This window comes from Mesoplodon mirus (assembly GCF_964341445.2).
Source record: "Mesoplodon mirus genome assembly, chromosome: 10".
In the NCBI taxonomy this organism is placed as follows: domain Eukaryota; kingdom Metazoa; phylum Chordata; class Mammalia; order Artiodactyla; family Ziphiidae; genus Mesoplodon; species Mesoplodon mirus.
In genome coordinates this window covers 1719619-1730873 of record NC_138986.1, presented here as the reverse complement: position 1 = coordinate 1730873, position 11255 = coordinate 1719619, and positions in this window count along the sequence as shown.

The following is an 11255-nucleotide window of genomic DNA, read 5'->3' as shown; positions in this document are numbered from 1 at the left end:
TCCTCTGACCAGCACTGGGTGACGGTGCCTCACTTGCCTGTTCGGTGCTGGCCGCGTCGTCGGTGACAGTTGGCAAAGGAGCTCCAAACACCTCCAGTGACGAAAAAGAAAAGAAAGGCTGCTTCTTGTTGATAAATGCTCCACCTTGCATCATGTATCAGGTATCAGGGCAGTGGGTGCACTTCCCGGAGAGGCTGCAGAGGGTCTGCACCAGGTGCTCCGGGGCCCCTCCCCCCAGCCAGGGACCCCTGTCCTCTGGCTTCTCAGGAAGGTGGGAGTGAGATAAACACACTTCGACTCGTGTCTTCAGCAAACATCATTCTCAATGGTGAAAAATTGAAAGCATTTCCTTTAAGATCAGGAGCAAGACAAGGTTGTCCACTCTCATCACTCTTATTCAACATAGTTTTGGAAGTCCTAGCCATGGCAATCAGAGAAGAAAAAGAAGTGAAAGGAATACAAATTGGAAAAAAAGAAGTAAAACTGTCACTGTTTGCAGATGACATGATACTATACATAGAGAATCCTAAAGATGCCACCAGAAAACGACTACAGCTAATCAATGTATTTGGTAAAGTTGCAGGATACAAATTAATGCACAGAAATCTCTTGCATTCCCATACACTAACAATGAAAGATCAGAAAGAGAAATTAAGGAAACACTCACATTCACCACTGCAACAAAAAGAATAAAATACCTAGGAATAAACCTACCTAAGGAGGTAAAAGACCTATACTCAGAAAACTATAAGACACTGATGAAAGAAATCAAAGATGACACAAACAGATGGAGAGATATACCATGTTCTTGGACTGGAAGAATCAATACTGTGAAAATGACTATACTACCCAAAGCAATCTACAGATTCAATGCAATCCCTATCAAATTACCAATGGCATTTTTTACAGAACTAGAACAAAAAATCTTAAAATTTGTTTGGAGACACAAAAGACCCCGAATAGCCAAAGCAATCTTGAGGGGAAAAAAGGGAGCTGGAGGAATCAGGCTCCCTGACTTCAGACTATACTATAAAGCTACAGTAATCAAGACAATATGGTACTGGCACAAAAACAGTGGAACAGGATAGAAAGCCCAGACATAAACCCACACACCTATGGTCAACTAATCTATGACAAAGGAGTCAAGGATATACAGTGGAGAAAAGACAGTCTCTTCAATAAGTGGTGCTGGGAAAACTGGACAGCTACATGTAAAAGAATGAAATTAGAACACTCCCTAACACCATAGGTGAAAATAAACTCAAAATGGATTAGAGACCTAAATGTAAGACTGGACACTATAAAACCCTTAGGGGAAAACATAGGCAGAACACTCTATGACATAAATCACAGCAAGATCCTTTCTGACCCACCTCCTAGAGTAATGGAAATAAAAACAAAAATAAACAAATGGGACCTAATGAAACTTAAAAGCTTTTGCACAGCAAAGGAAACTATAAACAAGACAAGAAGACAACCCTCAGAATAGGAGAAAATATTTGCTAACGAATCAACAGACAAAGGGTTAATCTCCAAAATATATAAACAGCTCATGCAGCTCAACATTAAAAAAACAAACAACCCAATCCAAAAATGGGCAGAAGACCTAAATAGACATTTCTCCAAAGAAGACATGCAGATGGCCAAGAGGCACATGAAAAGCTGCTCAACATCACTAATTATTAGAGAAATGCAAATCAAAAACTGCAATGAGGTATCACCTCACACCAGTTAGGATGGGCATCATCAGAAAGTCTACAAACAACAAATGCTGGAGAGGGTGTGGAGAAAAGGGAACCCTCTTGCTCTGTTGGTGGGAATGTAAATTGATACAGCCACTATGGAGAACAGTATGGAGGTTCCTTATAAAACTAAAAATAGAATTACCATATGACCCAGCAATCCTACTACTGGACATATACCCAGAGAAAACCGTAATTCAAAAAGACACATGCACCCCAATGTTCATTGCAGTTCTATTTACAATAGCCAGGTCATTGAAGTAACCTAAATGCCCATCGACAGACAAATGGATAAAGAAGATGTGGTACATATATACAATGGAATATTACTCAGCCATAAAAAGGAACAAAATTGGGTGATTTGTAGAGACGTGAATGGAGCTAGAGGCTGTCATACAGAGTGAAGTAAGTCAGAAAGAGAAAAACAAAAATTGTATATTAACGCATATATATGGAGCCTAGAAAAATGGTACAGATGAACCGGTTTGCAGGGCAGAAAGTGACACAGATGTAGAGAACAAACATATGGACACCAAGGGGGAAAGCGGAGGGTGTGATAGATTGGGAGATTGGGATTGACATATATACACTAATAGGTATAAAATAGATAACTAATAAGAACCTGCTGTACTTAAAAAAAATAAAATAAAATTCAAAACAAAAAAACACTCACGTGTCCTGAGCTGGGTGGGTGCTCAGGTGGGAAGCGGCCACCTGCTGAGAGTCTGTGGTTCCGGGTCTGGGGGGAGGGCCACCCCTGCACTGGGCCCTCCTGAGGGCCGCTGACCCGGGATCCCTTCTCTGTGCAGCCTGCCTTTCTCTGGATGATGGTCTTTGTCCTCTAGCATGAGATGGACCTGCCAAGAATGTTCTAGAAATGAAGCTTCTGAACCACAAGCCCATAAAAAACAGGTGTCACAAAACAACGCAGGAAAACCATCCAGCAATAAAAGGGAGCACAGCAGAGTCCTGGTGGTGGACAAACGTCCAGCAGTCCTGCCGACCCGGAGAACACATCTTACAGGACTCCAGGAGATGTCCAGAAGGGGCAACACCCACAGAGACAGGAAGCAGGTGTGCGACGCCTGGGGGGAGGAGCCTGCACACGGCGTGGGGACGTGCCACAGTCAGACGGTGGAGGCTGCGCAGTCGTAAGTTTATCAAAACTCACTCAATTGTTCACTGAAAATGAATGTATTTTACGGTATGTAAATCCTACCTCGATAAGGCTACTAAAATACATGTTATAAAATAGTAGAAAACCACAAAGTCATTCATTCGATCGATGGCACAGAATGCAATGCAACCATCTGCCGGAAATGCCCCTTCCAGCAGGTGTGTGTGTGCATGTGCGTGCACCGCGTGTGTGAGTGTGTACACGGGTGTGTGCATGTGCGAGTGCCCTGACGACAGGCTCTCCTGCACTGTCAGCACCGCGTGGGGACCCTTCCCCGTGTGCCTCGCCTGTCCTTTACGGAGCCAGTTCTGACGGTTGCAGGGGCCCGTTTTAGGGACAGGGAATCTGAGTTCAGGGGTCGAGCTGCTCAGTTAGCAGTCAGGGGTGGGGGCCGCCTGCCTTCCGCCCCACCGCTATGCCCATGTGCACTTTGCCCTCCCCCTCTGGTGCACCTCCGGCCTGACCCATCCGGCGTCCAGTGAAGAGCCCAGCCCAGCCCAGCCGCCCTGGGCCGTTCTCACACCGCTTCTTAAAGTGCTTCTTTTATTCTCACCTTTCTTGAAAAGGTGGTTGGCTAGATGCAGCGTATTTTGCTCATTTTATCCATAGGGAACGTGAGGCACAGAGAAGCCAAGTGCTGTGCAGGGCCCCTGGCTACAGCGTCTCTAAGAACCCCCCCAGAGTCACGTGACAAGTGCTCATTCTCCTGCACACGTCCAGAGTGACTCCCGCACTCGGGAATGACAGACGTCAGCGTTTGGGGAAGCGCAGGGGTCTGACTGCCATCGGGAGTTGCAGGTGGGTGCGGAGCGCTGGGGGGTCCCTGATGTGCCTCTGCTGGGTGACGGGAGCTGAGGACCCCTCACAGCGCCAGCCCGGTGACGGAGACACTGGAGGGGTCCCCCCGCGGGTGTCCAGGGCCCGGGTGCCTGTGGGGCTGAGAAGAGCCGGCCCAGAGGAGAGGCTAGGCGGCTGGAGCGCTGCCTGCTGCCCACGCAGGCGGGCCGTGCTGAGTCTGCCGCCCGCTCCACCTCTTGACCTCCATTAAAACCCAGGGCCCAAGAGCAGGGTGCGGGGCGGCGTGCAAGCCCATCGTCCACCCCTTTAGTGCGCCAGCTGCTTTTTCTCCAGCTGACCACTGGCCAGGGTTCCAAAGCGACGCCCTGTAGGGAGTAGCTCCTGGCAAACTCCTCATTTCCCAACAGCAAGCGCTGGCACCACCCACCCTGCCACGCAGTTGGAACCAGGGCTTCTGGGCTCACCTGCCACCCATAGGCCTCACACGGCCCATCGCAGGGCGCCTCCAGGCCCTACTCTCAGGCTAAGATCCAGGGACACGATGGTGACAGACAAAGAAAGGAAGGGGGCCGAGGGACCGCGTTGGCGGACACAGTGGGACGAGGGCCAGGCCCACCACAGCTACAGGAGCACCAGGCCCCCGGCGCCTGGGGAGGGACCTCCCGGCACTCACCGGAGACCGCTGCCCCCAGGCTGTGCTCCGATGTCCCTCTCACGCCACCCTCTACAACTAAGCCACCCAGTCACTCGCCCTGGCACCGCAGCTCCTGCCCGGTCCCCCAGTCCAGCCGGGGAGCTGCTGTGAGCGAGGGGACCTGCTTCTGGGCTCACTCCCTGGGCCTTGATGCCAGTGCGACAAAGCTCCCGAGTCAACTGCCCATTTGTGGGACCCTTGCGTTTTCAGGAAGAGGCGGCACAAAAACGAGAACTTGGGGCAGAGAAGCGTATCTCAAGGACGTGTGCCTCTTGTGTGTTCTCACAGGATGGTTTCTATTTCAGAGAAATGAATCATAGCGAACAAAATTCTACGAAGTCAGAAAATTAGCCAACCCAGTTGAACAAGAAATTAAATAAATGAATTAACCCGAACAGTAAAGGCATCTGAGAAACACGGCGGGAAGGACAGTGAAACTGTCAGATCGTGGGAGGGGCTGCCCTGTCCCCGCGTCCCTGGGCACAGAGATGGATCTGGAAGAATTTGCTGAGACACAGGAACACGTAAGGGCCGACTGTGTGGGCTGTGGACATGGCTGGGGGCCCGTTTGGGTCCCGGAGTTCGGCGTCAGCAGGTATGGACGCCCACACTAGGATGGGGGCTGGCAGCAGGGAGTCCGCCGGCGCCCAGCCCCCAGGGGGACACACTGGGGTCAGCAGAGTGAAACAGCTCTTTTCCGTGAAACCCGAGCCCTTCCCAGTCTTTAACATAAATCAACTCGTGTGTTACGTGTGACACTTTATTTTCAAGACTCCCTAAGCCAGGGTCTCCCACACTTGCCCTGAAGCCTTGTGGAGGGCATGAGGGCAGGGGGTGCCCGGGGACCTTCCTCCCAAGCAGCAGGTGAGGAGGGGGCCAGCCGGCAGCCCCAGAAAGGACTACGGTGGCTGGTGAGGTCAGCTGGCTCACGTGTTCAATTTGCCTTGGCAAGATTTGAAGGAAACTTCTATTTCAGGCCTCTGCTTCTTCCCCCGGGAAACAGCCTGTCCCAGGACCACCAGCCCCTATGGACGTCAGATTAAAACAAGCCCGTCACACTGCAGCTGCCACCATCACCGGGCCCGGAATGGAGCTGAGTAGGAAATATCGGAGCGACGTGTGTAGCAAAGATTCCTTAAATCTGCATCGAGGGCTGGGACGCGTGCTGTGTTGGTGCTTCACGAGTGTGAAAACCTCATAACCCCTGGATTAAGAAAGCCCAAGGCAGCAAGTGCTCACATGCCCCTGCACACGCTGCCCCGTCCCGTGGGCTGCAGGAAGACGAAGCCCCCGGGAAGGGGGAGCGTGGGTGGAGGTGTGTGTGGTGCCCCGCATCAGCAAGGCCCCTCGGAAACAGACTGCGCTTGTCCCGGCCCCGAGAAGCCATCCACGGTCCCCGCCCCCAGGAAACGTCCCCCCGACACAGGAGCCACACCCTCCCTCTGCGTCAGTCCCAGCTCTAGTCACTGTGCCCTTTAGATCAGGACAGCGCACAGCCCTGCAGAAACAAAGCAGTCTCTCGGGACCCAGCTCTGCCAGGCAGAGGGACACAAGGTCTCGAACCTGAGAGGCAGGCCCTGGGGCCAGAGCCTCGTTTCTCCCCGTCTGAGGGGGAGCGGGGCCCCTGCGATGGGGTGGTGCCCACCACAAGGTCGAGGCAAGCTCACTCCTGCCAAGTTGGGCTTGAGTCCACGGAAAGAAGGAGGTGCGAGCAGCCCCCTGAGATTACTCCTCCGCGGCTCCCACCTCCGTTACAGGGCTGACTTGGGGGATGGTCACCCTCCAGCAGAGACCATGGCCACGTACTGATCATGTGCAGACGGGGCTGCAGAGCCGCCTCTGATCTTAGGGGGCTGGATGCTATGGCTGGGAGTGAGGCCACAGCTAAGGTCCCACTGGGCAGGGGGCTGGGGACAGGGCCCTGTCCTCCCAGGACCGACGCACACATGGCTGTGGTCAGCGGGTGCCTGTGAATGAACGCAGGGAAACCTGCGTGTCGGGGAAAGCCTGCGGGGTCCAGGGGGATGGCAGGCGTGGGCTCCGAGGCTGGGTGGGGTGCTGAGGAAGCTGTTGTGAGGCCGAGGCAGGAAGCCTGTCCTGGAGGACGCTTGTCATGTGCAGTGACTCCGGCGAAGGTTTCGAGTCTTCTGTAGAGAACAAGGGACGTGTGGCCCGGCCCTGAAGACCATGACAACGGGGTGTGGGAAACGCAGGGGGACTGCAGCTGCTCCAGCAAACCTGCTCCGTGACCTTCCATGGCTCCCAGCTGCCCAGCGCCTCTCCCCCTCCAGACACCACCTCCCCAGATCAGCTATCCCTCGAAATCTCCGCCTGGCGCGGTGGATGGGGGTAACTTTGAACATCAGGTAGAATGTAAAGGTCACATCAGTGAGGCAAAGAGGGCTCCCTGCCGTTAGGGGTGAACCTCGCCCCCAGCCGGGGCCCCAGTCCTGGGTGGAGCCGGTCCTGGTGTGCTCACTGTGCCCTCCTGTCATCCTCCGCAAAACCCCCACCTCCTGCTCAGGCCCCGCCGCAGCCCCGCCCCCCGTCTTCCTGCCTCCCCCCCCCCCCAAGCTGGGACTGTGTTATTTCAGGGGAACGGGGGCTGGGGGGACTGCCCGTCCCAGCATCTCCGGTCACGGTCCCCTGAGCCGCCCTGAAGCCCATCCCCATCCCACTTTCCATCGCACCCCTGCATTCCCGCCACTGACTTGGGTCTCATCTCACCTCTCACTGTGAGAGCCGCTTCCCAGAGCGCTGGATGCTCACACCAGCGGGGCTCCTGCCAGCAAGCAAGGCGGGGAACCCTAAGCCCAACCCCTCCGAGGCACAGAACGGGAGCGCTGGGGGCCGGCATCAGGGGAGCGGTCCTGAGGCCCTCAGTTACTTTCCCCCTAATGTCGGCTCTCCTCGGGTCACGTCACTTACAGGGGTGAAGCAAGACACTGTCCTCGTACCCCTCCATTTTTTTTTTTTTTTTTTTTTTTTCTTTTTGCGGTACGCGGGCCTCTCACTGCTGTGGCCTCTCCCATTGCGGAGCACAGGCTCCGGACGCGCAGGCTCAGTGGCCATGGCTCACGGGCCCAGCTGCTCCGCGGCATGTGGGATCTTCCCGGACCAGGGCACGAACCCCTGTCCCCTGCATCAGCAGGCGGACTCTAAACCACTGCGCCACCAGGGAAGCCCCCCCCTCCATTTTGGTAGGGTCTCCCCTGTGGATGGTGGCCCCGTCACCCTCTGGGGCCCTCCACCCCTCCTGCACAGGGCTTTAAATTGTGCACCCAGAGCACAGACTTGGAAATTGGGAACGGGGCAGCGAGCGTGGGTCGCAAACAGACGGAGGGCGAGGGCGGTGGACAGAATTTGGTGTTTGCAGAAACCGCCGCCGCAGGATGGCAGGGCTGGGGTGTCCCTGGGGGGAGCTGGCTCTGAGTCACGCTGATGGGCTCCCCCCATCTTATGACAAGCTGGGGGCAAGGACCTCCTTGTTCCCATTGCAGGGATAAGAGCACTGAGGCTGGAGGAGCCGGGTGCTTGTCCAAAGGCTGCAGCTGTTACTTGGCAGGGCAAACTGGGGCTTGTTCCAGTTGGGGACGTGAGGTTCTGCTGCTCCAGCTGCCACCCTCCTGTCGCCGTCACCAGCTCCGTAAGGTCGGCAGAGGACCCCTGAGGTTGCCCTGCATCAAACCTCAGTCTTGCTCTGGGGCGACCCAGGATGGGAGGAGGGAGTGCAGGAAAGGACAGGACTCAGCCAGTTACTACAGCTGGGCAGTGGCCCAGGCCCCACCCCCAGCTCCCATTGCCCGCTTCTGCCCAGAGGGCAGATTCTTGGATTTCCCTCCCTGCCGGTGTCCTCTCTCTGCTGAACTTGCCATGACTGTGAACTTAGGAATTAGAGCCCCCCACCCCCAACACGCCCAGGAGAACGAAGTTAGCTGTGCACAGGTGGCAGTTTGCCCGGCCGTGTGAGGCAGAGGGCAAGGGCTTTGGGGAGCAGCTCAGCACCCACGCTTGCAGCCCTGGCCAGCGGGCGGCCGTGCACGCAGCTCAGCTGCAGGAGCTCCTGCCTTCGACCCCGTCTAGCGAAGCTTACTTCTTCCAAATTGTGAGTGATCCAAACCAAGGCGCCTGTGATGTATCTGTCTGTCTGCTGCTGGGTGACTCGTTTCTGTCCCTCGAGGCCTGCCTGCCTGCCAGCTCTTCTGGGTAAGCGCCTACCCTCTCTGGGAGCCCACGCTGTCCCACTGCTCTGACGCACAGGGACACTGGAGCTGCAGCTCAGCAGAAAGACACACTTTGGAAAGTACAGTGGATTTTGGCAAAAGGCTGTCCAGGTGCCAGGGCCACACACTGGGGCTGTCTCCCCTGGGAGGCCGCGCGGGGCAGGGAAGGTGCTGACACCGGCGCCAGGCTGCGGGTTCCACCCCGGACTGGCCACTGGCAGCGGGGTGACGTGGGGAGGGGTCCCTGAGTCTCCGTGCCTCTGCAGATCCTGTGCTAAGCGACCTGGCGGGCGCGGGTCAGAGGGGCGAGGTGGGGACGGCCACCCCACGCGGAGGGGGTGTGTGGCTGACACTCGCTGTGGACGGCGACAGGAAAGCAGACCTGTTCAGTGCGTTTTATTGCTGCTTTTGAATCCTCTACACACGGGGCAGCGCGTCTCACCCGCGCGGGGGAAACCCGCCCGAGGCCTCTGAGGGTCCCGTGCGGGCTGCGGAGACCCAAACGCAGACCCGGCCACAGCGGCCCTGCTCATCTGAAAGCAGGACTCTGCCCTGAAACAAGCGTGAGGACCTCGGAAAAGATGGAAGGTCACGGGACACGCAGTGCCGGCCGGGCAGAGTGGGGCAAGTCACCCCCATGCTTGGCGGCATCCATCCCTTCATTTATCCGGAGGCGTCTGCTGAGCCCACAGACGAGCTGCCAGGTGCCGCCCGAGTCCCTGGGAAACAAAAACAGCCCCTCAGCCACGGCGCTCCGTCCCTCCTGCCCTCTGCTCTGGACAGCAGGCTTGGGAGCGGCCTGGTTTCTTTCTTCTCCCACCCCAAGTCCAGACGGTAGCAAATCCTCATGATTTTATCATCAAACCACGCCCAGCACCTTCCAGCCATGTCCCCCCACCTCCACTGGCTGGTCCACACCCCTCTCATCTTTAGCCTGGACTACCGCAGGGGCTCCCAAAGTCTCCTCTCTCAGCTCCCAGCCCTGTGATCTTAACATCTCGGCCCCAAATTCTTGCTGAAACACGGGGCAGATCACGCACTCCAGCTCGAAGCCCGAGAACGGCGCACACCTCCCACCAAGGAGACACTGGAGTCCTGAAAGTTACCTCGGCCTTCAAGCCCCTGGACCTTTGCATGTGTCCCCTTCAGAACACAAGGCTGTGGCCATCACATGCCCCCCTCCTTGAGAACTCAAGGTCACGGCCATCCGGTCATCCCACATACCCCCCCACCACCACCTTCTCCTGGCCTGAAGAGAAGCCCTGTCAATGGCGGTGGACCCGTGCACTTGGTATTACACTTGGCCACGACCAACCCTAAGCGGAAATGTCACTGTAGGCCCTGACAAGGATCCTTCCGAGTTTACAGGTCTGTTTGACTTTTACAAGGTGGCTCAGATTCCCTGGACCAACCCCAAGGTTTCCATCTGCCCAAGGTCACAGCAGTACCCAAGAAATGTAAACCAAGATGGACTCAGAGTCTTTTCTCAGAACCTCCAGTGGGTTCTCAGGTCTGGAGAAGCACACCAGGGCATTTGAGGCCAAAAGGCCTTTGGAAGTCTTTGGAGATGCTGTCCGTGGCAAGTGCTGGGAGTGGAGTTCACGTACTCTGGGCCCTCCTCACGATGAGGCTCTCGGAACAGCCACCTAAAGTGTTGCTCTTCCAGAACTTTCTGCTTCTTCACTTAGGAAGCTGAGTTCTGGGGCTGGGGGCTCCCACCGATAAGCTCCTTTTGTTGGCGGGTGGAGTGAAACGAGGCTGTGGTCGCACGTGTCGTGCGCTGTGACCTCAGCGCCCCTCGTTGGTGTAAGAGGTGCGTGTGCTCTACAGATGCGTGTCCTCACCAGCCACCTGCTGGCAGGGGCCTGGGTGAGCTAGCTAACTCTTCCCACTCAGGAGTCCTCGAACCCCTCCCTGCTCAGCAGAGCCTGACCGTTGCCTGTCACCGCCTCCGGCGCCTTCCCAGCAAGGTTCCACCTCTGGGAGCCTCGCTGAGACCTCACATTTGCACTTCCATACTTTCTTTAAATATAATGCATTTTACATTTCACTTCTGTATCTTATTTTTACACTTTAAACTTTTCCAAATGCTTTTATATACGCCATCCCATAAGACAAAAAGGCTCACCTTACTTCCATTCTACAGTTGGAGGAAACTGAGGTCCAAAAGGGACAGGAGAAGCACCCAGGAACACAACCAATCACCGAGACCAGAACCGAGATACCCAGCCGATGCTGCTTTCACCCTGCCTCCACAGGGCTAGCAAGGCCAGGGGCCTCCCAGCCCGGATGCCCGGGCAGGTCCTCCGTGTGTTCTGAGGGGTCTTGGCTCGCTCTGGACCAGAGAAGTCCTGGGTGCAGACCTCCCCGAGGTGCACAAAGGGGCAGAGCCTCCCCAGCCCCTGCAGCAGGAAATGAGGCGTCCTGCAATTCCAGAGAGACTTAACAAGACGACTCTAGTGAAAGGGGACGGTGGCTGCTTTTTCTCGACTTAACGTTATGAATTTACAAACCAGGGTGGAAGCTTATAGACGGGGTGCTGAGCAGCAAGAAAACCGCAGACCAAGCTCCCGCACGCATGCAGAACGCCAGGCACACGGCACAGCGACGCCCACGTCGGC